Below are 21,121 nucleotides of genomic sequence, written 5' to 3'. Positions count from 1 at the left end.
TAGTTTCCTTCGTTCATAACGTGAATCTGTGTTTTCTGGTCCTCGTATAAGGGCGTGGGTTCGAATCCCACTTCTAACACGATATGTTTTATGAAATTAACTAGAAGAGATGTAATTTATAAATCGTCCAAATTTCAAGAGACCACGTCAGGATGGCCGAGCGGTCTAAGGCGCCAGACTCAAGGGGCTTACTTTCCTTCGTTCACAACGTGAATCTGTGTTTTCTGGTCCTCGTATGAGGGCGTGGGTTCGAATCCCACTTCTGACACGATATATTTTAATAAATTAACTGGAAGAGATGTAATTAATAAAACGTCCAAATTACAAGAGACCACGTCAGGATGGCCGAGCGGTCTAAGGCGCCAGACTCAAGGGGGTTAGTTTCCTTCGTTCACAACGTGAATCTGTGTTTTCTGGTCCTCGTATGAGGGCGTGGGTTGGAAACCCACTTCTGACACGATATATTTTAATAAATTAACTGCAAGAGATGTAATTTATAAAACCTCCAAATTACAAGAGACCACGTCAGGATGGCCGAGCGGTCTAAGGCGCCAGACTCAAGGGGGTTAGTTTCCTTCGTTCACAACGTGAATCTGTGTTTTCTGGTCCTCGTATGAGGGCGTGGGTTGGAAACCCACTTCTGACACGATATATTTTAATAAATTAACTGCAAGAGATGTAATTTATAAAACCTCCAAATTACAAGTGACCACGTCAGGATGGCCGAGCGGTATAAGGCGCCAGACTCAAGGGGCTTACTTTCCTTCGTTCACAACGGGAATGTGTGTTTTCTCGTCCTCGTATGAGGGCGTGGGTTCGAATCCCACTTCTGACACGATATATTTTAATAAATTAACTGGAAGAGATGTAATTAATAAAACGTCCAAATTACAAGAGACCACGTCAGGATGGCCGAGCGGTCTAAGGCGCCAGACTCAAGGGGGTAAGTTTCCTTCGTTCACAACGTGAATCTGTGTTTTCAGGTCCTCGTATGACGGCGTGGGTTCGAATCCCACTTCTGACACGATATATTTTAATAAATTAACTGGAAGAAATGTAATTTATAAAACGTCTAAAATACAAGAGACCACGTCAGGATGGCCGCGCGGTCTAAGGCGCCAGACTCAAGGGGCTTACTTTCCTTCGTTCACAACGTGAATCTGTGTTTTCTGGTCCTCGTATGAGGGCGTGGGTTCGAATCCCACTTCTGACACGATATAATTTAATAAATTAACTGCAAGAGATGTAATTTATAAAACGTGCAAATTACAATAGACCACGTCAGGATGGCCGAGCGGTCTAAGGCGCCAGACTTAAGGGGCTTAGTTCTTTCGTTCACAACGTGAATCCGTGTATTCTGGTCCTCGTTTGAGGGCAAGGGTTCAAATCTCACTTCTGACACGATATGTTTTATGAAATTAACTAGAAGAGATGTAATTTATAAATCGTCCAAATTACAAAAGACCACGTCAGGATGGCCGAGCGGTCTAAGGTGCCAGACTCAAGGGGCTTACTTTCCTTCGTTCAAAACGGGAATGTGTGTTTTCTGGTCCTCGTATGAGGGCGTGGGTTCGAATCCCACTTCTGACACGATACATTTTAATAAATTAACTGCAAGAGATGTAATTTATAAAACGTCCAAATTACAATAGACCACGTCAGGATGGCCGAGCGGTCTAAGGCGCCAGACTCAAGGGGCTTAGTTTCCTTCGTTCACAACGTGAATCTGTGTTTTCTGGTCCTCGTATGAGGGCGTGGGTTCGAATCCCACTTCTGACAAGATATAATTTAATAAATTAACTGCAAGAGACGTAATTTATAAAACGTCCAAATTAAAATAGACCACGTCAGGATTGCCGAGCGGTCTAAGGCGCCAGACTTAAGGGGCTTAGTTCTTTCGTTCACAACGTGAATCCGTGTATTCTGGTCCTCGTTTGAGGGCAAGGGTTCAAAACCCACTTCTGACACGATATATTTTAATAAATTAACTGCAAGAGATGTAATTTATAAAACGTCCAAATTACAATAGACCACGTCAGGATGGCCGAGCGGTCTAAGGCGCCAGACTCAAGGGGCTTAGTTTCCTTCGTTCATAACGTGAATCTGTGTTTTCTGGTCCTCGTATAAGGGCGTGGGTTCGAATCCCACTTCTAACACGATATGTTTTATGAAATTAACTAGAAGAGATGTAATTTATAAATCGTCCAAATTTCAAGAGACCACGTCAGGATGGCCGAGGGGTCTAAGGCGCCAGACTCAAGGGGCTTACTTTCCTTCGTTCACAACGTGAATCTGTGTTTTCTGGTCCTCGTATGAGGGCGTGGGTTCGAATCCCACTTCTGACACGATATATTTTAATAAATTAACTGGAAGAGATGTAATTAATAAAACGTCCAAATTACAAGAGACCACGTCAGGATTGCCGAGCGGTCTAAGGCGCCAGACTTAAGGGGCTTAGTTCTTTCGTTCACAACGTGAATCCGTGTATTCTGGTCCTCGTTTGAGGGCAAGGGTTCAAAACCCACTTCTGACACGATATATTTTAATAAATTAACTGCAAGAGATGTAATTTATAAAACGTCCAAATTACAATAGACCACGTCAGGATGGCCGAGCGGTCTAAGGCGCCAGACTCAAGGGGCTTAGTTTCCTTCGTTCATAACGTGAATCTGTGTTTTCTGGTCCTCGTATAAGGGCGTGGGTTCGAATCCCACTTCTAACACGATATGTTTTATGAAATTAACTAGAAGAGATGTAATTTATAAATCGTCCAAATTTCAAGAGACCACGTCAGGATGGCCGAGCGGTCTAAGGCGCCAGACTCAAGGGGCTTACTTTCCTTCGTTCACAACGTGAATCTGTGTTTTCTGGTCCTCGTATGAGGGCGTGGGTTCGAATCCCACTTCTGACACGATATATTTTAATAAATTAACTGGAAGAAATGTAATTTATAAAACGTCTAAAATACAAGAGACCACGTCAGGATGGCCGCGCGGTCTAAGGCGCCAGACTCAAGGGGCTTACTTTCCTTCGTTCACAACGTGAATCTGTGTTTTCTGGTCCTCGTATGAGGGCGTGGGTTCGAATCCCACTTCTGACACGATATAATTTAATAAATTAACTGCAAGAGATGTAATTTATAAAACGTGCAAATTACAATAGACCACGTCAGGATGGCCGAGCGGTCTAAGGCGCCAGACTTAAGGGGCTTAGTTCTTTCGTTCACAACGTGAATCCGTGTATTCTGGTCCTCGTTTGAGGGCAAGGGTTCAAATCTCACTTCTGACACGATATGTTTTATGAAATTAACTAGAAGAGATGTAATTTATAAATCGTCCAAATTACAAAAGACCACGTCAGGATGGCCGAGCGGTCTAAGGTGCCAGACTCAAGGGGCTTACTTTCCTTCGTTCAAAACGGGAATGTGTGTTTTCTGGTCCTCGTATGAGGGCGTGGGTTCGAATCCCACTTCTGACACGATACATTTTAATAAATTAACTGCAAGAGATGTAATTTATAAAACGTCCAAATTACAATAGACCACGTCAGGATGGCCGAGCGGTCTAAGGCGCCAGACTCAAGGGGCTTAGTTTCCTTCGTTCACAACGTGAATCTGTGTTTTCTGGTCCTCGTATGAGGGCGTGGGTTCGAATCCCACTTCTGACAAGATATAATTTAATAAATTAACTGCAAGAGACGTAATTTATAAAACGTCCAAATTAAAATAGACCACGTCAGGATTGCCGAGCGGTCTAAGGCGCCAGACTTAAGGGGCTTAGTTCTTTCGTTCACAACGTGAATCCGTGTATTCTGGTCCTCGTTTGAGGGCAAGGGTTCAAAACCCACTTCTGACACGATATATTTTAATAAATTAACTGCAAGAGATGTAATTTATAAAACGTCCAAATTACAATAGACCACGTCAGGATGGCCGAGCGGTCTAAGGCGCCAGACTCAAGGGGCTTAGTTTCCTTCGTTCATAACGTGAATCTGTGTTTTCTGGTCCTCGTATAAGGGCGTGGGTTCGAATCCCACTTCTAACACGATATGTTTTATGAAATTAACTAGAAGAGATGTAATTTATAAATCGTCCAAATTTCAAGAGACCACGTCAGGATGGCCGAGCGGTCTAAGGCGCCAGACTCAAGGGGCTTACTTTCCTTCGTTCACAACGTGAATCTGTGTTTTCTGGTCCTCGTATGAGGGCGTGGGTTCGAATCCCACTTCTGACACGATATATTTTAATAAATTAACTGGAAGAGATGTAATTAATAAAACGTCCAAATTACAAGAGACCGCGTCAGGATTGCCGAGCGGTCTAAGGCGCCAGACTTAAGGGGCTTAGTTCTTTCGTTCACAACGTGAATCCGTGTATTCTGGTCCTCGTTTGAGGGCAAGGGTTCAAAACCCACTTCTGACACGATATATTTTAATAAATTAACTGCAAGAGATGTAATTTATAAAACGTCCAAATTACAATAGACCACGTCAGGATGGCCGAGCGGTCTAAGGCGCCAGACTCAAGGGGCTTAGTTTCCTTCGTTCATAACGTGAATCTGTGTTTTCTGGTCCTCGTATAAGGGCGTGGGTTCGAATCCCACTTCTAACACGATATGTTTTATGAAATTAACTAGAAGAGATGTAATTTATAAATCGTCCAAATTTCAAGAGACCACGTCAGGATGGCCGAGCGGTCTAAGGCGCCAGACTCAAGGGGCTTACTTTCCTTCGTTCACAACGTGAATCTGTGTTTTCTGGTCCTCGTATGAGGGCGTGGGTTCGAATCCCACTTCTGACACGATATATTTTAATAAATTAACTGGAAGAGATGTAATTAATAAAACGTCCAAATTACAAGAGACCACGTCAGGATGGCCGAGCGGTCTAAGGCGCCAGATTCAAGGGGCTTACTTTCCTTCGTTCACAACGTGAATCTGTGTTTTCTGGTCCTCGTATGAGGGCGTGGGTTCGAATCCCACTTCTGACACGATATATTTTAATAAATTAACTGCAAGAGATGTAATTTATAAAACGTGCAATTACAATAGACCACGTCAGGATGGCCGAGCGGTCTAAGGCGCCAGACTTAAGGGCTTAGTTCTTTCGTTCACAACGTGAATCCGTGTATTCTGGTCCTCGTTTGAGGGCAAGGGTTCAAATCTCACTTCTGACACGATATGTTTTATGAAATTAACTAGAAGAGATGTAATTTATAAATCGTCCAAATTACAAAAGACCACGTCAGGATGGCCGAGCGGTCTAAGGTGCCAGACTCAAGGGGCTTACTTTCCTTCGTTCAAAACGGGAATGTGTGTTTTCTGGTCCTCGTATGAGGGCGTGGGTTCGAATCCCACTTCTGACACGATACATTTTAATAAATTAACTGCAAGAGATGTAATTTATAAAACGTCCAAATTACAATAGACCACGTCAGGATGGCCGAGCGGTCTAAGGCGCCAAACTCAAGGGGCTTACTTTCCTTCGTTCACAACGTGGATCTGTGTTTTCTGGTCCTCGTATAAGGGCGTGGGTTCGAATCCCACTTCTGACACGATATGTTTTATGAAATTAACTGGAAGAGATGTAATTTATAAAACGTCCAAATTACAAAAGACCACGTCTGGATGGCCGAGCGGTCTAAGGTGCCAGACTCAAGGGGCTTACTTTCCTTCGTTCAAAACGGGAATGTGTGTTTTCTGGTCCTCGTATGAGGGCGTGGGTTCGAATCCCACTTCTGACACGATACATTTTAATAAATTAACTGCAAGAGATGTAATTTATAAAACGTCCAAATTACAATAGACCACGTCAGGATGGCCGAGCGGTCTAAGGCGCCAAACTCAAGGGGCTTACTTTCCTTCGTTCACAACGTGAATCTGTGTTTTCTGGTCCTCGTATAAGGGCGTGGGTTCGAATCCCACTTCTGACACGATATGTTTTATGAAATTAACTGGAAGAGATGTAATTTATAAAACGTCCAAATTACAAAAGACCACGTCTGGATGGCCGAGCGGTCTAAGGTGCCAGACTCAAGGGGCTTACTTTCCTTCGTTCAAAACGTGAATCTGTGTTTTCTGGTCCTCGTATGAGGGCGTGGGTTCGAATCCCACTTCTGACACGATATATTTTAATAAATTAACTGCAAGAGATGTAATTTATAAAACGTGCAAATTACAATAGACCACGTCAGGATGGCCGAGCGGTCTAAGGCGCCAGACTTAAGGGGCTTAGTTCTTTCGTTCACAACGTGAAGCCGTGTATTCTGGTCCTCGTTTGAGGGCAAGGGTTCAAATCTCACTTCTGACACGATATGTTTTATGAAATTAACTAGAAGAGATGTAATTTATAAATCGTCCAAATTACAAAAGACCACGTCAGGATGGCCGAGCGGTCTAAGGTGCCAGACTCAAGGGGCTTACTTTCCTTCGTTCAAAACGGGAATGTGTGTTTTCTGGTCCTCGTATGAGGGCGTGGGTTCGAATCCCACTTCTGACACGATACATTTTAATAAATTAACTGCAAGAGATGTAATTTATAAAACGTCCAAATTACAATAGACCACGTCAGGATGGCCGAGCGGTCTAAGGCGCCAAACTCAAGGGGCTTACTTTCCTTCGTTCACAACGTGAATCTGTGTTTTCTGGTCCTCGTATAAGGGCGTGGGTTCGAATCCCACTTCTGACACGATATGTTTTATGAAATTAACTGGAAGAGATGTAATTTATAAAACGTCCAAATTACAAAAGACCACGTCTGGATGGCCGAGCGGTCTAAGGTGCCAGACTCAAGGGGGTTAGTTTCCTTCGTTCACAACGTGAATCTGTGTTTTCAGGTCCTCGTATGAGGGCGTGGGTTCGAATCCCACTTCTGACACGATATATTTTAATAAATTAACTGGAAGAAATGTAATTTATAAAACGTCTAAAATGCAAGAGACCACGTCAGGATGGCCGCGCGGTCTAAGGCGCCAGACTCAAGGGGCTTACTTTCCTTCGTTCACAACGTGAATCTGTGTTTTCTGGTCCTCGTATGAGGGCGTGGGTTCGAATCCCACTTCTGACACGATATATTTTAATAAATTAACTGCAAGAGATGTAATTTATAAACCGTGCAAATTACAATAGACCACGTCAGGATGGCCGAGCGGTCTAAGGCGCCAGACTTAAGGGGCTTAGTTCTTTCGTTCACAACGTGAATCCGTGTATTCTGGTCCTCTTATGAGGGCGTGGGTTCGAATCCCACTTCTGACACGATATATTTTAATAAATTAACTGCAAGAGATGTAATTTATAAAACGTCCAAATTAAAATAGCCCACGTCAGGATTGCCGAGCGGTCTAAGGCGCCAGACTTAAGGGGCTTAGTTCTTTCGTTCACAACATGAATCTGTGTTTTCTGGTCCTCGTATAAGGGCGTGGGTTCGAATCCCACTTCTAACACGATATGTTTTATGAAATTAACTAGAAGAGATGTAATTTATAAATCGTCCAAATTTCAAGAGACCGCGTCAGGATGGCCGAGCGGTCTAAGGCGCCAGACTCAAGGGGCTTACTTTCCTTCGTTCACAACGTGAATCTGTGTTTTCTGGTCCTCGTATGAGGGCGTGGGTTCGAATCCCACTTCTGACACGATATATTTTAATAAATTAACTGGAAGAGATGTAATTAATAAAACGTCCAAATTACAAGAGACCACGTCAGGATGGCCGAGCGGTCTAAGGCGCCAGACTCAAGGGGCTTACTTTCCTTCGTTCACAACGTGAATCTGTGTTTTCTGGTCCTCGTATGAGGGCGTGGGTTCGAATCCCACTTCTGACACGATATATTTTAATAAAATAACTGGAAGAGATGTAATTAATAAAACGTCCAAATTACAAGAGACCACGTCAGGATGGCCGAGCGGTCTAAGGCGCCAGACTCAAGGGGGTTAGTTTCCTTCGTTCACAACGTGAATCTGTGTTTTCTGGTCCTCGTATGAGGGCGTGGGTTCGAATCCCACTTCTGACACGATATATTTTAATAAATTAACTGGAAGAAATGTAATTTATAAAACGTCTAAAATACAAGAGACCACGTCAGGATGGCCGCGCGGTCTAAGGCGCCAGATTCAAGGGGCTTACTTTCCTTCGTTCACAACGTGAATCTGTGTTTTCTGGTCCTCGTATGAGGGCGTGGGTTCGAATCCCACTTCTGACACGATATATTTTAATAAATTAACTGCAAGAGATGTAATTTATAAAACGTGCAATTACAATAGACCACGTCAGGATGGCCGAGCGGTCTAAGGCGCCAGACTTAAGGGCTTAGTTCTTTCGTTCACAACGTGAATCCGTGTATTCTGGTCCTCGTTTGAGGGCAAGGGTTCAAATCTCACTTCTGACACGATATGTTTTATGAAATTAACTAGAAGAGATGTAATTTATAAATCGTCCAAATTACAAAAGACCACGTCAGGATGGCCGAGCGGTCTAAGGTGCCAGACTCAAGGGGCTTACTTTCCTTCGTTCAAAACGGGAATGTGTGTTTTCTGGTCCTCGTATGAGGGCGTGGGTTCGAATCCCACTTCTGACACGATACATTTTAATAAATTAACTGCAAGAGATGTAATTTATAAAACGTCCAAATTACAATAGACCACGTCAGGATGGCCGAGCGGTCTAAGGCGCCAAACTCAAGGGGCTTACTTTCCTTCGTTCACAACGTGGATCTGTGTTTTCTGGTCCTCGTATAAGGGCGTGGGTTCGAATCCCACTTCTGACACGATATGTTTTATGAAATTAACTGGAAGAGATGTAATTTATAAAACGTCCAAATTACAAAAGACCACGTCTGGATGGCCGAGCGGTCTAAGGTGCCAGACTCAAGGGGCTTACTTTCCTTCGTTCAAAACGGGAATGTGTGTTTTCTGGTCCTCGTATGAGGGCGTGGGTTCGAATCCCACTTCTGACACGATACATTTTAATAAATTAACTGCAAGAGATGTAATTTATAAAACGTCCAAATTACAATAGACCACGTCAGGATGGCCGAGCGGTCTAAGGCGCCAAACTCAAGGGGCTTACTTTCCTTCGTTCACAACGTGAATCTGTGTTTTCTGGTCCTCGTATAAGGGCGTGGGTTCGAATCCCACTTCTGACACGATATGTTTTATGAAATTAACTGGAAGAGATGTAATTTATAAAACGTCCAAATTACAAAAGACCACGTCTGGATGGCCGAGCGGTCTAAGGTGCCAGACTCAAGGGGCTTACTTTCCTTCGTTCAAAACGTGAATCTGTGTTTTCTGGTCCTCGTATGAGGGCGTGGGTTCGAATCCCACTTCTGACACGATATATTTTAATAAATTAACTGCAAGAGATGTAATTTATAAAACGTGCAAATTACAATAGACCACGTCAGGATGGCCGAGCGGTCTAAGGCGCCAGACTTAAGGGGCTTAGTTCTTTCGTTCACAACGTGAATCCGTGTATTCTGGTCCTCGTTTGAGGGCAAGGGTTCAAATCTCACTTCTGACACGATATGTTTTATGAAATTAACTAGAAGAGATGTAATTTATAAATCGTCCAAATTACAAAAGACCACGTCAGGATGGCCGAGCGGTCTAAGGTGCCAGACTCAAGGGGCTTACTTTCCTTCGTTCAAAACGGGAATGTGTGTTTTCTGGTCCTCGTATGAGGGCGTGGGTTCGAATCCCACTTCTGACACGATACATTTTAATAAATTAACTGCAAGAGATGTAATTTATAAAACGTCCAAATTACAATAGACCACGTCAGGATGGCCGAGCGGTCTAAGGCGCCAAACTCAAGGGGCTTACTTTCCTTCGTTCACAACGTGAATCTGTGTTTTCTGGTCCTCGTATAAGGGCGTGGGTTCGAATCCCACTTCTGACACGATATGTTTTATGAAATTAACTGGAAGAGATGTAATTTATAAAACGTCCAAATTACAAAAGACCACGTCTGGATGGCCGAGCGGTCTAAGGTGCCAGACTCAAGGGGCTTACATTCCTTCGTTCAAAACGGGAATGTGTGTTTTCTGGTCCTCGTATGAGGGCGTGGGTTCGAATCCCACTTCTGACACGATACATTTTAATAAATTAACTGCAAGAGATGTAATTTATAAAACGTCCAAATTACAATAGACCACGTCAGGATGGCCGAGCGGTCTAAGGCGCCAAACTCAAGGGGCTTACTTTCCTTCGTTCACAACGTGAATCTGTGTTTTCTGGGCCTCGTATAAGGGCGTGGGTTCGAATCCCACTTCTGACACGATATGTTTTATGAAATTAACTGGAAGAGATGTAATTTATAAAACGTCCAAATTACAAAAGACCACGTCTGGATGGCCGAGCGGTCTAAGGTGCCAGACTCAAGGGGCTTACTTTCCTTCGTTCAAAACGGGAATGTGTGTTTTCTGGTCCTCGTATGAGGGCGTGGGTTCGAATCCCACTTCTGACACGATATATTTTAATAAATTAACTGGAAGAGATGTAATTTATAAAACGTCCAAATTACAATACACTACGTCAGGATGGCCGAGCGGTCTAAGGCGCCAGACTCAAGGGGGTTAGTTTGCTTCGTTCACAACGTGAATCTGTGTTTTCTGGTCCTCGTATGAGGGCGTGGGTTCGAAGCCCACTTCTGACACGATATAATTTAATAAATTAACTGCAAGAGATGTAATTTATAAAACGTCCAAATTACAATAGACCACGTCAGTATTGCCGAGCGGTCTAAGGCGCCAGACTTAAGGGGCTTAGTTCTTTCGTTCACAACGTGAATCCGTGTATTCTGGTCCTCGTTTGAGGGCAAGGGTTCAAATCCCACTTCTGACACGATATGTTTTATGAAATTAACTAGAAGAGATGTAATTTATAAATCGTCCAAATTAAAACAGACCACGTCAGGATGGCCGAGCGGTCTAAGGCGCCAGAATCAAGGGGCCTAGTTTTCTTCGTTCACAACGTGAATCTGTGTTTTCTGGTCCTCGTATAAGGGCGTGGGTTCGAATCCCACTTCTGACACGATATGTTTTAATAAATTAACTAGAAGAGATGTAATTTATCAAACGTCAAAATTAAAATAGACCACGTTAGGAGGGCCCAGCGGTCTAAAGCGCCAGACTTAAGGGGCTTAGTTCTTTCGTTCACAACGTGAATCCGTGTATTCTGGTCCTCGTTTGAGGGCAAGGGTTCAAATCCCACTTCTGACACGATATGTTTTATGAAATTAACTAGAAGAGATGTAATTTATAAATCGTCCAAATTAAAACAGACCACGTCAGGATGGCCGAGCGGTCTAAGGCGCCAGAATCAAGGGGCCTAGTTTTCTTCGTTCACAACGTGAATCTGTGTTTTCTGGTCCTCGTATAAGGGCGTGGGTTCGAATCCCACTTCTGACACGATATGTTTTAATAAATTAACTAGAAGAGATGTAATTTATCAAACGTCAAAATTAAAATAGACCACGTTAGGAGGGCCCAGCGGTCTAAAGCGCCAGACTTAAGGGGGTTAGTTTCCTTCGTTCACAACGTGAATCTATGTTGTCTGGTCCTCGTATGAGGGCGTGGGTTCGAATCCCACTTCTGACACGATATATTTTAATAAATTAACTACAAGAGATGTAATTTATAAAACGTCCAAATTACAATAGACCACGTCAGGATAGCCGAGCGGTCTAAGGCGCCAGACTCAAGGGGCTTAGTTTCCTTCGTTCACAACGTGAATCTGTGTTTTCTGGTCCTCGTATAAGGGCGTGGGTTCGAATCCCACTTCTAACACGATATGTTTTATGAAATTAACTAGAAGAGATGTAATTTATAAATCGTCCAAATTTCAAGAGACCACGTCAGGATGGCCGAGCGGTCTAAGGCGCCAGACTCAAGGGGCTTACTTTCCTTCGTTCACAACGTGAATCTGTGTTTTCTGGTCCTCGTATGAGGGCGTGGGTTCGAATCCCACTTCTGACACGATGTATTTTAATAAATTAACTGGAAGAGATGTAATTAATAAAACGTCCAAATTACAAGAGACCACGTCAGGATGGCCGAGCGGTCTAAGGCGCCAGACTCAAGGGGGTTAGTTTCCTTCGTTCACAACGTGAATCTGTGTTTTCTGGTCCTCGTTTGAGGGCGTGGGTTGGAAACCCACTTCTGGCACGATATATTTTAATAAATTAACTGCAAGAGATGTAATTTATAAAACCTCCAAATTACAAGTGACCACGTCAGGATGGCCGAGCGGTATAAGGCGCCAGACTCAAGGGGCTTACTTTCCTTCGTTCACAACGGGAATGTGTGTTTTCTCGTCCTCGTATGAGGGCGTGGGTTCGAATCCCACTTCTGACACGATATATTTTAATAAATTAACTGGAAGAGATGTAATTAATAAAACGTCCAAATTACAAGAGACCACGTCAGGATGGCCGAGCGGTCTAAGGCGCCAGACTCAAGGGGGTTAGTTTCCTTCGTTCACAACGTGAATCTGTGTTTTCAGGTCCTCGTATGAGGGCGTGGGTTCGAATCCCACTTCTGACACGATATATTTTAATAAATTAACTGGAAGAAATGTAATTTATAAAACGTCTAAAATACAAGAGACCACATCAGGATGGCCGCGCGGTCTAAGGCGCCAGACTCAAGGGGCTTACTTTCCTTCGTTCACAACGTGAATCTGTGTTTTCTGGTCCTCGTATGAGGGCGTGGGTTCGAATCCCACTTCTGACACGATATATTTTAATAAATTAACTGCAAGAGATGTAATTTATAAAACGTGCAAATTACAATAGACCACGTCAGGATGGCCGAGCGGTCTAAGGCGCCAGACTTAAGGGGCTTAGTTCTTTCGTTCACAACGTGAATCCGTGTATTCTGGTCCTCGTTTGAGGGCAAGGGTTCAAATCTCACTTCTGACACGATATGTTTTATGAAATTAACTAGAAGAGATGTAATTTATAAATCGTCCAAATTACAAAAGACCACGTCAGGTTGGCCGAGCGGTCTAAGGTGCCAGACTCAAGGGGCTTACTTTCCTTCGTTCAAAACGGGAATGTGTGTTTTCTGGTCCTCGTATGAGGGCGTGGGTTCGAATCCCACTTCTGACACGATACATTTTAATAAATTAACTGCAAGAGATGTAATTTATAAAACGTCCAAATTACAATAGACCACGTCAGGATGGCCGAGCGGTCTAAGGCGCCAAACTCAAGGGGCTTACTTTCCTTCGTTCACAACGTGAATCTGTGTTTTCTGGTCCTCGTATAAGGGCGTGGGTTCGAATCCCACTTCTGACACGATATGTTTTATGAAATTAACTGGAAGAGATGTAATTTATAAAACGTCCAAATTAGAAAAGACCACGTCTGGATGGCCGAGCGGTCTAAGGTGCCAGACTCAAGGGGCTTACTTTCCTTCGTTCAAAACGGGAATGTGTGTTTTCTGGTCCTCGTATGAGGGCGTGGGTTCGAATCCCACTTCTGACACGATACATTTTAATAAATTAACTGCAAGAGATGTAATTTATAAAACGTCCAAATTACAATAGACCACGTCAGGATGGCCGAGCGGTCTAAGGCGCCAAACTCAAGGGGCTTACTTTCCTTCGTTCACAACGTGAATCTGTGTTTTCTGGTCCTCGTATAAGGGCGTGGGTTCGAATCCCACTTCTGACACGATATGTTTTATGAAATTAACTGGAAGAGATGTAATTTATAAAACGTCCAAATTACAAAAGACCACGTCTGGATGGCCGAGCGGTCTAAGGTGCCAGACTCAAGGGGCTTACTTTCCTTCGTTCAAAACGGGAATGTGTGTTTTCTGGTCCTCGTATGAGGGCGTGGGTTCGAATCCCACTTCTGACACGATATATTTTAATAAATTAACTGGAAGAGATGTAATTTATAAAACGTCCAAATTACAAAACACAACGTCAGGATGGCCGAGCGGTCTAAGGCGCCAGACTCAAGGGGGTTAGTTTGCTTCGTTCACAACGTGAAGCTGTGTTTTCTGGTCCTCGTATGAGGGCGTGGGTTCGAAGCCCACTTCTGACACGATATAATTTAATAAATTAACTGCAAGAGATGTAATTTATAAAACGTCCAAATTACAATAGACCACGTCAGTATTGCCGAGCGGTCTAAGGCGCCAGACTTAAGGGGCTTAGTTCTTTCGTTCACAACGTGAATCCGTGTATTCTGGTCCTCGTTTGAGGGCAAGGGTTCAAATCCCACTTCTGACCCGATATGTTTTATGAAATTAACTAGAAGAGATGTAATTTATAAATCGTCCAAATTAAAACAGACCACGTCAGGATGGCCGAGCGGTCTAAGGCGCCAGAATCAAGGGGCCTAGTTTTCTTCGTTCACAACGTGAATCTGTGTTTTCTGGTCCTCGTATAAGGGCGTGGGTTCGAATCCCACTTCTGACACGATATGTTTTAATAAATTAACTAGAAGAGATGTAATTTATCAAACGTCAAAATTAAAATAGACCACGTTAGGAGGGCCCAGCGGTCTAAAGCGCCAGACTTAAGGGGGTTAGTTTCCTTCGTTCACAACGTGAATCTATGTTGTCTGGTCCTCGTATGAGGGCGTGGGTTCGAATCCCACTTCTGACACGATATATTTTAATAAATTAACTACAAGAGATGTAATTTATAAAACGTCCAAATTACAATAGACCACGTCAGGATAGCCGAGCGGTCTAAGGCGCCAGACTCAAGGGGCTTAGTTTCCTTCGTTCACAACGTCAATCTGTGTTTTCTGGTCCTCGTATGAGGGCGTGGGTTCGAATCCCACTTCTGACACGATATATTTTAATAAATTAACTGGAAGAGATGTAATTTATAAAACGTCCAAATTACAATAGACCACGTCAGGATGGCCGAGTGGTCTAAGGCGCCAGAATCAAGGGGGTTACTTTCCTTCGTTCACAACGTGAATCTGTGTTTTCTGGTCCTCGTATGAGGGCGTGGGTTCGAATCCCACTTCTGACACGATATGTTTTAATAAATTAACTGGAAGAAATGTAATTTATAAAACGTCCAAAATACAAGAGACCACGTCAGGATGGCCGAGCGGTCTAAGGCGCCAGACTCAAGGGGCTTACTTTCTTTCGTTCACAACGCGAATCTGTGTTTTCTGGTCCTCGTATGAGGGCGTGGGTTCGAATCCCACTTCTGACACGATACATTTTAATAAATTAACTGCAAGAGATGTAATTTATAAAACGTCCAAATTACAATAGACCACGTCAGGATGGTCGAGCGGTCTAAGGCGCCAAACTCAAGGGGCTTACTTTCCTTTGTTCACAACGTGAATCTGTGTTTTCTGGTCCTCGTATAAGGGCGTGGGTTCGAATCCCACTTCTGACACGATATATTTTAATAAATCAACTGCAAGAGATGTAATTTATAAAACGTGCAAATTACAATAGACCACGTCAGGATGGCCGAGCGGTCTAAGGCGCCAGACTTAAGGGGCTTAGTTCTTTCGTTCACAACGTGAATCCGTGTATTCTGGTCCTCGTTTGAGGGCAAGGGTTCAAATCTCACTTCTGACACGATATGTTTTATGAAATTAACTAGAAGAGATGTAATTTATAAATCGTCCAAATTAAAAAAGACCACGTCAGGATGGCCGAGCGGTCTAAGGCGCCAGAATCAAGGGGCCTAGTTTTCTTCGTTCACAACGTGAATCTGTGTTTTCTGGTCCTCGTATAAGGGCGTGGGTTCGAATCCCACTTCTGACACGATATGTTTTAATAAATTAACTAGAAGAGATGTAATTTATCAAACGTCAAAATTAAAATAGACCACGTTAGGAGGGCCCAGCGGTCTAAAGCGCCAGACTTAAGGGGGTTAGTTTCCTTCGTTCACAACGTGAATCTATGTTGTCTGGTCCTCGTATGAGGGCGTGGGTTCGAATCCCACTTCTGACACGATATATTTTAATAAATTAACTACAAGAGATGTAATTTATAAAACGTCCAAATTACAATAGACCACGTCAGGATAGCCGAGCGGTCTAAGGCGCCAGACTCAAGGGGCTTAGTTTCCTTCGTTCACAACGTGAATCTGTGTTTTCTGGTCCTCGTATGTGGGCGTGGGTTGGAAACCCACTTCTGACACGATATATTTTAATAAATTAACTGCAAGAGATGTAATTTATAAAACCTCCAAATTACAAGTGACCACGTCAGGATGGCCGAGCGGTATAAGGCGCCAGAATTAAGGGGCTTAGTTCTTTCGTTCTCAACGTTTATCCGTGTATTCTGGTCCTCGTTTGAGGGCAAGGGGTCTAATCCCACTTCTGACACGATATGTTTTATGAAATTAACTAGAAGAGATGTAATTTATAAATCGTCCAAATTACAAGAGACCACGTCAGGATGGCCGAGCGGTCTAAGGCGCCAGACTCAAGGGGCTTACTTTCCTTCGTTCAAAACGGGAATGTGTGTTTTCTGGTCCTCGTATGAGGGCGTGGGTTCGAATCCCACTTCTGACACGATATATTTTAATAAATTAACTGCAAGAGATGTAATTTATAAAACGTCCAAATTACAATAGACCACGTCAGGATGGCCGAGCGATCTAAGGCGCCAGACTCAAGGGGCTTACTTTCCTTCGTTCACAACGTGGATCTGTGTTTTCTGGTCCTCGTATGAGGGCGTGGGTTTGTATCCCACTTCTGACACGATATATTTTAATAAATTAACTGGAAGAGATGTAATTAATAAAACGTCAAAATTACAAGAGACCACGTCAGGATGGCCGAGCGGTCTAAGGCGCCAGACTCAAGGGGGTTAGGTTCCTTCGTTCACAACGTGAATCTGTGTTTTCTGGTCCTCGTATGTGGGCGTGGGTTGGAAACCCACTTCTGACACGATATATTTTAATAAATTAACTGCAAGAGATGTAATTTATAAAACCTCCAAATTACAAGTGACCACGTCAGGATGGCCGAGCGGTATAAGGCGCCAGACTCAAGGGGCTTACTTTCCTTCGTTCACAACGGGAATGTGTGTTTTCTGGTCCTCGTATGAGGGCGTGGGTTCGAATCCCACTTCTGACACGATATATTTTAATAAATTAACTGGAAGAGATGTAATTAATAAAACGTCCAAATTACAAGAGACCACGTCAGGATGGCCGAGCGGTCTAAGGCGCCAGACTCAAGGGGGTTAGTTTCCTTCGTTCACAACGTGAATCTGTGTTTTCAGGTCCTCGTATGAGGGCGTGGGTTCGAATCCCACTTCTGACACGGTATATTTTAATAAATTAACTGGAAGAAATGTAATTTATAAAACGTCCAAAATACAAGAGACCACGTCAGGATGGCCGAGCGGTCTAAGGCGCCAGACTCAAGGGGCTTACTTACCTTCGTTCACAACGTGAATCTGTGTTTTCTGGTCCTCGTATGAGGGCGTGGGTTCGAATCCCACTTCTGACACGATATATTTTAATAAATTAACTGCAAGAGATGTAATTTATAAAACGTCCAAATTACAATAGACCACGTCAGTATTGCCGAGCGGTCTAAGGCGCCAGACTTAAGGGGCTTAGTTCTTTCGTTCACAACGTGAATCCGTGTATTCTGGTCCTCGTTTGAGGGCAAGGGTTCAAATCCCACTTCTGACACGATATGTTTTATGAAATTAACTAGAAGAGATGTAATTTATAAATCGTCCAAATTAAAACAGACCACGTCAGGATGGCCGAGCGGTCTAAGGCGCCAGAATCAAGGGGCCTAGTTTTCTTCGTTCACAACGTGAATCTGTGTTTTCTGGTCCTCGTATAAGGGCGTGGGTTCGAATCCCACTTCTGACACGATATGTTTTAATAAATTAACTAGAAGAGATGTAATTTATCAAACGTCAAAATTAAAATAGACCACGTTAGAAGGGCCCAGCGGTCTAAAGCGCCAGACTTAAGGGGGTTAGTTTCCTTCGTTCACAACGTGAATCTATGTTGTCTGGTCCTCGTATGAGGGCGTGGGTTCGAATCCCACTTCTGACACGATATATTTTAATAAATTAACTACAAGAGATGTAATTTATAAAACGTCCAAATTACAATAGACCACGTCAGGATAGCCGAGCGGTCTAAGGCGCCAGACTCAAGGGGCTTAGTTTCCTTCGTTCACAACGTGAATCTGTGTTTTCTGGTCCTCGTATGAGGGCGTGGGTTCGAATCCCACTTCTGACACGATATATTTTAATAAATTAACTGGAAGAGATGTAATTTATAAAACGTCCAAATTACAATAGACCACGTCAGGATGGCCGAGTGGTCTAAGGCGCCAGAATCAAGGGGGTTACTTTCCTTCGTTCACAACGTGAATCTGTGTTTTCTGGTCCTCGTATGAGGGCGTGGGTTCGAATCCCACTTCTGACACGATATGTTTTAATAAATTAACTGGAAGAAATGTAATTTATAAAACGTCCAAAATACAAGAGACCACGTCAGGATGGCCGAGCGGTCTAAGGCGCCAGACTCAAGGGGCTTACTTTCTTTCGTTCACAACGCGAATCTGTGTTTTCTGGTTCTCGTATGAGGGCGTGGGTTCGAATCCCACTTCTGACACGATACATTTTAATAAATTAACTGCAAGAGATGTAATTTATAAAACGTCCAAATTACAATAGACCACGTCAGGATGGTCGAGCGGTCTAAGGCGCCAAACTCAAGGGGCTTACTTTCCTTAGTTCACAACGTGAATCTGTGTTTTCTGGTCCTCGTATAAGGGCGTGGGTTCGAATCCCACTTCTGACACGATATATTTTAATAAATCAACTGCAAGAGATGTAATTTATAAAACGTGCAAATTACAATAGACCACGTCAGGATGGCCGAGCGGTCTAAGGCGCCAGACTTAAGGGGCTTAGTTCTTTCGTTCACAACGTGAATCCGTGTATTCTGGTCCTCGTTTGAGGGCAAGGGTTCAAATCTCACTTCTGACACGATATGTTTTATGAAATTAACTAGAAGAGATGTAATTTATAAATCGTCCAAATTAAAAAAGACCACGTCAGGATGGCCGAGCGGTCTAAGGCGCCAGAATCAAGGGGCCTAGTTTTCTTCGTTCACAACGTGAATCTGTGTTTTCTGGTCCTCGTATAAGGGCGTGGGTTCGAATCCCACTTCTGACACGATATGTTTTAATAAATTAACTAGAAGAGATGTAATTTATCAAACGTCAAAATTAAAATAGACCACGTTAGGAGGGCCCAGCGGTCTAAAGCGCCAGACTTAAGGGGGTTAGTTTCCTTCGTTCACAACGTGAATCTATGTTGTCTGGTCCTCGTATGAGGGCGTGGGTTCGAATCCCACTTCTGACACGATATATTTTAATAAATTAACTACAAGAGATGTAATTTATAAAACGTCCAAATTACAATAGACCACGTCAGGATAGCCGAGCGGTCTAAGGCGCCAGACTCAAGGGGCTTAGTTTCCTTCGTTCACAACGTGAATCTGTGTTTTCTGGTCCTCGTATGAGGGCGTGGGTTCGAATCCCACTTCTGACACGATATATTTTAATAAATTAACTGGAAGAGATGTAATTAATAAAACGTCCAAATTACAAGAGACCACGTCAGGATGGCCGAGCGGTCTAAGGCGCCAGACTCAAGGGGGTTAGTTTCCTTCGTTCACAACGTGAATCTGTGTTTTCAGGTCCTCGTATGAGGGCGTGGGTTCGAATCCCACTTCTGACACGATATATTTTAATAAATTAACTGGAAGAAATGTAATTTATAAAACGTCTAAAATACAAGAGACCACGTCAGGATGGCCGTGCGGTCTAAGGCGCCAGACTCAAGGGGCTTACTTTCCTTCGTTCACAACGTGAATCTGTGTTTTCTGGTCCTCGTATGAGGGAGTGGGTTCGAATCCCACTTCTGACACGATATATTTTAATAAATTAACTGCAAGAGATGTAATTTATAAAACGTGCAAATTACAATAGACCACGTCAGGATGGCCGAGCGGTCTAAGGCGCCAGACTTAAGGGGCTTAGTTCTTTCGTTCACAACGTGAATCCGTGTATTCTGGTCCTCGTTTGAGGGCAAGGGTTCAAATCTCACTTCTGACACGATATGTTTTATGAAATTAACTAGAAGAGATGTAATTTATAAATCGTCCAAATTACAAAAGACCACGTCAGGATGGCCGAGCGGTCTAAGGTGCCAGACTCAAGGGGCTTACTTTCCTTCGTTCAAAACGGGAATGTGTGTTTTCTGGTCCTCGTATGAGGGCGTGGGTTCGAATCCCACTTCTGACACGATACATTTTAATAAATTAACTGCAAGAGATGTAATTTATAAAACGTCCAAATTACAATAGACCACGTCAGGATGGCCGAGCGGTCTAAGGCGCCAAACTCAAGGGGCTTACTTTCCTTCGTTCACAACGTGAATCTGTGTTTTCTGGTCCTCGAATAAGGGCGTGGGTTCGAATCCCACTTCTGACACGATATGTTTTATGAAATTAACTGGAAGAGATGTAATTTATAAAACGTCCAAATTAGAAAAGACCACGTCTGGATGGCCGAGCGGTCTAAGGTGCCAGACTCAAGGGGCTTACTTTCCTTCGTTCAAAACGGGAATGTGTGTTTTCTGGTCCTCGTATGAGGGCGTGGGTTCGAATCCCACTTCTGACACGATACATTTTAATAAATTAACTGCAAGAGATGTAATTTATAAAACGTCCAAATTACAATAGACCACGTCAGGATGGCCGAGCGGTCTAAGGCGCCAAACTCAAGGGGCTTACTTTCCTTCGTTCACAACGTGAATCTGTGTTTTCTGGTCCTCGTATAAGGGCGTGGGTTCGAATCCCACTTCTGACACGATATGTTTTATGAAATTAACTGGAAGAGATGTAATTTATAAAACGTCCAAATTACAAAAGACCACGTCTGGATGGCCGAGCGGTCTAAGGTGCCAGACTCAAGGGGCTTACTTTCCTTCGTTCAAAACGGGAATGTGTGTTTTCTGGTCCTCGTATGAGGGCGTGGGTTCGAATCCCACTTCTGACACGATATATTTTAATAAATTAACTGGAAGAGATGTAATTTATAAAACGTCCAAATTACAATACACTACGTCAGGATGGCCGAGCGGTCT

The 21,121-nt window shown here is 43.4% G+C and overlaps 28 non-coding genes across 28 annotated transcripts; all 28 read left to right on the top strand.

The window, feature by feature from the left end:
* Positions 1 to 146: 146 nt before the first annotated feature.
* On the top strand, positions 147 to 268 carry TRNAL-CAA (transfer RNA leucine (anticodon CAA)). The gene is made up of 2 exons: positions 147 to 184; positions 223 to 268. It is a non-coding gene; the product is annotated as a tRNA-Leu (tRNA).
* A 1,200-nt stretch (positions 269 to 1,468) lies between these two features.
* Positions 1,469 to 1,590, top strand: TRNAL-CAA (transfer RNA leucine (anticodon CAA)). The gene is made up of 2 exons: positions 1,469 to 1,506; positions 1,545 to 1,590. It is a non-coding gene; the product is annotated as a tRNA-Leu (tRNA).
* A 67-nt stretch (positions 1,591 to 1,657) lies between these two features.
* Positions 1,658 to 1,779, top strand: TRNAL-CAA (transfer RNA leucine (anticodon CAA)). Its single transcript has 2 exons — positions 1,658 to 1,695; positions 1,734 to 1,779. It is a non-coding gene; the product is annotated as a tRNA-Leu (tRNA).
* A 444-nt stretch (positions 1,780 to 2,223) lies between these two features.
* Positions 2,224 to 2,345, top strand: TRNAL-CAA (transfer RNA leucine (anticodon CAA)). The gene is made up of 2 exons: positions 2,224 to 2,261; positions 2,300 to 2,345. It is a non-coding gene; the product is annotated as a tRNA-Leu (tRNA).
* Positions 2,346 to 2,789: 444 nt separating this feature from the next.
* On the top strand, positions 2,790 to 2,911 carry TRNAL-CAA (transfer RNA leucine (anticodon CAA)). The gene is made up of 2 exons: positions 2,790 to 2,827; positions 2,866 to 2,911. It is a non-coding gene; the product is annotated as a tRNA-Leu (tRNA).
* Positions 2,912 to 3,355: 444 nt separating this feature from the next.
* Positions 3,356 to 3,477, top strand: TRNAL-CAA (transfer RNA leucine (anticodon CAA)). Its single transcript has 2 exons — positions 3,356 to 3,393; positions 3,432 to 3,477. It is a non-coding gene; the product is annotated as a tRNA-Leu (tRNA).
* Positions 3,478 to 3,544: 67 nt separating this feature from the next.
* TRNAL-CAA (transfer RNA leucine (anticodon CAA)) lies at positions 3,545 to 3,666 on the top strand. The gene is made up of 2 exons: positions 3,545 to 3,582; positions 3,621 to 3,666. It is a non-coding gene; the product is annotated as a tRNA-Leu (tRNA).
* Positions 3,667 to 4,110: 444 nt separating this feature from the next.
* On the top strand, positions 4,111 to 4,232 carry TRNAL-CAA (transfer RNA leucine (anticodon CAA)). The gene is made up of 2 exons: positions 4,111 to 4,148; positions 4,187 to 4,232. It is a non-coding gene; the product is annotated as a tRNA-Leu (tRNA).
* A 444-nt stretch (positions 4,233 to 4,676) lies between these two features.
* Positions 4,677 to 4,798, top strand: TRNAL-CAA (transfer RNA leucine (anticodon CAA)). Its single transcript has 2 exons — positions 4,677 to 4,714; positions 4,753 to 4,798. It is a non-coding gene; the product is annotated as a tRNA-Leu (tRNA).
* Positions 4,799 to 4,865: 67 nt separating this feature from the next.
* On the top strand, positions 4,866 to 4,987 carry TRNAL-CAA (transfer RNA leucine (anticodon CAA)). The gene is made up of 2 exons: positions 4,866 to 4,903; positions 4,942 to 4,987. It is a non-coding gene; the product is annotated as a tRNA-Leu (tRNA).
* Positions 4,988 to 5,240: 253 nt separating this feature from the next.
* Positions 5,241 to 5,362, top strand: TRNAL-CAA (transfer RNA leucine (anticodon CAA)). Its single transcript has 2 exons — positions 5,241 to 5,278; positions 5,317 to 5,362. It is a non-coding gene; the product is annotated as a tRNA-Leu (tRNA).
* A 1,011-nt stretch (positions 5,363 to 6,373) lies between these two features.
* Positions 6,374 to 6,495, top strand: TRNAL-CAA (transfer RNA leucine (anticodon CAA)). Its single transcript has 2 exons — positions 6,374 to 6,411; positions 6,450 to 6,495. It is a non-coding gene; the product is annotated as a tRNA-Leu (tRNA).
* A 634-nt stretch (positions 6,496 to 7,129) lies between these two features.
* TRNAL-UAA (transfer RNA leucine (anticodon UAA)) lies at positions 7,130 to 7,250 on the top strand. Its single transcript has 2 exons — positions 7,130 to 7,167; positions 7,205 to 7,250. It is a non-coding gene; the product is annotated as a tRNA-Leu (tRNA).
* Positions 7,251 to 7,505: 255 nt separating this feature from the next.
* TRNAL-CAA (transfer RNA leucine (anticodon CAA)) lies at positions 7,506 to 7,627 on the top strand. Its single transcript has 2 exons — positions 7,506 to 7,543; positions 7,582 to 7,627. It is a non-coding gene; the product is annotated as a tRNA-Leu (tRNA).
* A 67-nt stretch (positions 7,628 to 7,694) lies between these two features.
* On the top strand, positions 7,695 to 7,816 carry TRNAL-CAA (transfer RNA leucine (anticodon CAA)). The gene is made up of 2 exons: positions 7,695 to 7,732; positions 7,771 to 7,816. It is a non-coding gene; the product is annotated as a tRNA-Leu (tRNA).
* A 67-nt stretch (positions 7,817 to 7,883) lies between these two features.
* On the top strand, positions 7,884 to 8,005 carry TRNAL-CAA (transfer RNA leucine (anticodon CAA)). The gene is made up of 2 exons: positions 7,884 to 7,921; positions 7,960 to 8,005. It is a non-coding gene; the product is annotated as a tRNA-Leu (tRNA).
* Positions 8,006 to 8,447: 442 nt separating this feature from the next.
* TRNAL-CAA (transfer RNA leucine (anticodon CAA)) lies at positions 8,448 to 8,569 on the top strand. The gene is made up of 2 exons: positions 8,448 to 8,485; positions 8,524 to 8,569. It is a non-coding gene; the product is annotated as a tRNA-Leu (tRNA).
* A 1,011-nt stretch (positions 8,570 to 9,580) lies between these two features.
* On the top strand, positions 9,581 to 9,702 carry TRNAL-CAA (transfer RNA leucine (anticodon CAA)). The gene is made up of 2 exons: positions 9,581 to 9,618; positions 9,657 to 9,702. It is a non-coding gene; the product is annotated as a tRNA-Leu (tRNA).
* A 2,144-nt stretch (positions 9,703 to 11,846) lies between these two features.
* TRNAL-CAA (transfer RNA leucine (anticodon CAA)) lies at positions 11,847 to 11,968 on the top strand. The gene is made up of 2 exons: positions 11,847 to 11,884; positions 11,923 to 11,968. It is a non-coding gene; the product is annotated as a tRNA-Leu (tRNA).
* Positions 11,969 to 14,679: 2,711 nt separating this feature from the next.
* Positions 14,680 to 14,801, top strand: TRNAL-CAA (transfer RNA leucine (anticodon CAA)). Its single transcript has 2 exons — positions 14,680 to 14,717; positions 14,756 to 14,801. It is a non-coding gene; the product is annotated as a tRNA-Leu (tRNA).
* Positions 14,802 to 15,057: 256 nt separating this feature from the next.
* On the top strand, positions 15,058 to 15,179 carry TRNAL-CAA (transfer RNA leucine (anticodon CAA)). The gene is made up of 2 exons: positions 15,058 to 15,095; positions 15,134 to 15,179. It is a non-coding gene; the product is annotated as a tRNA-Leu (tRNA).
* A 1,199-nt stretch (positions 15,180 to 16,378) lies between these two features.
* TRNAL-CAA (transfer RNA leucine (anticodon CAA)) lies at positions 16,379 to 16,500 on the top strand. The gene is made up of 2 exons: positions 16,379 to 16,416; positions 16,455 to 16,500. It is a non-coding gene; the product is annotated as a tRNA-Leu (tRNA).
* Positions 16,501 to 16,945: 445 nt separating this feature from the next.
* Positions 16,946 to 17,067, top strand: TRNAL-CAA (transfer RNA leucine (anticodon CAA)). The gene is made up of 2 exons: positions 16,946 to 16,983; positions 17,022 to 17,067. It is a non-coding gene; the product is annotated as a tRNA-Leu (tRNA).
* A 256-nt stretch (positions 17,068 to 17,323) lies between these two features.
* TRNAL-CAA (transfer RNA leucine (anticodon CAA)) lies at positions 17,324 to 17,445 on the top strand. The gene is made up of 2 exons: positions 17,324 to 17,361; positions 17,400 to 17,445. It is a non-coding gene; the product is annotated as a tRNA-Leu (tRNA).
* A 633-nt stretch (positions 17,446 to 18,078) lies between these two features.
* Positions 18,079 to 18,200, top strand: TRNAL-CAA (transfer RNA leucine (anticodon CAA)). Its single transcript has 2 exons — positions 18,079 to 18,116; positions 18,155 to 18,200. It is a non-coding gene; the product is annotated as a tRNA-Leu (tRNA).
* A 256-nt stretch (positions 18,201 to 18,456) lies between these two features.
* TRNAL-CAA (transfer RNA leucine (anticodon CAA)) lies at positions 18,457 to 18,578 on the top strand. The gene is made up of 2 exons: positions 18,457 to 18,494; positions 18,533 to 18,578. It is a non-coding gene; the product is annotated as a tRNA-Leu (tRNA).
* Positions 18,579 to 19,400: 822 nt separating this feature from the next.
* On the top strand, positions 19,401 to 19,522 carry TRNAL-CAA (transfer RNA leucine (anticodon CAA)). Its single transcript has 2 exons — positions 19,401 to 19,438; positions 19,477 to 19,522. It is a non-coding gene; the product is annotated as a tRNA-Leu (tRNA).
* A 633-nt stretch (positions 19,523 to 20,155) lies between these two features.
* On the top strand, positions 20,156 to 20,277 carry TRNAL-CAA (transfer RNA leucine (anticodon CAA)). The gene is made up of 2 exons: positions 20,156 to 20,193; positions 20,232 to 20,277. It is a non-coding gene; the product is annotated as a tRNA-Leu (tRNA).
* Positions 20,278 to 21,121: the final 844 nt, after the last annotated feature.

Source organism: Phalangium opilio, unplaced genomic scaffold, assembly GCF_054372755.1.
Source record: "Phalangium opilio isolate 3A_F unplaced genomic scaffold, DU_Popi_V2 ptg000098l_1, whole genome shotgun sequence".
In the NCBI taxonomy this organism is placed as follows: domain Eukaryota; kingdom Metazoa; phylum Arthropoda; class Arachnida; order Opiliones; family Phalangiidae; genus Phalangium; species Phalangium opilio.
This window is presented reverse-complemented; position numbering and strand designations above follow the sequence as displayed.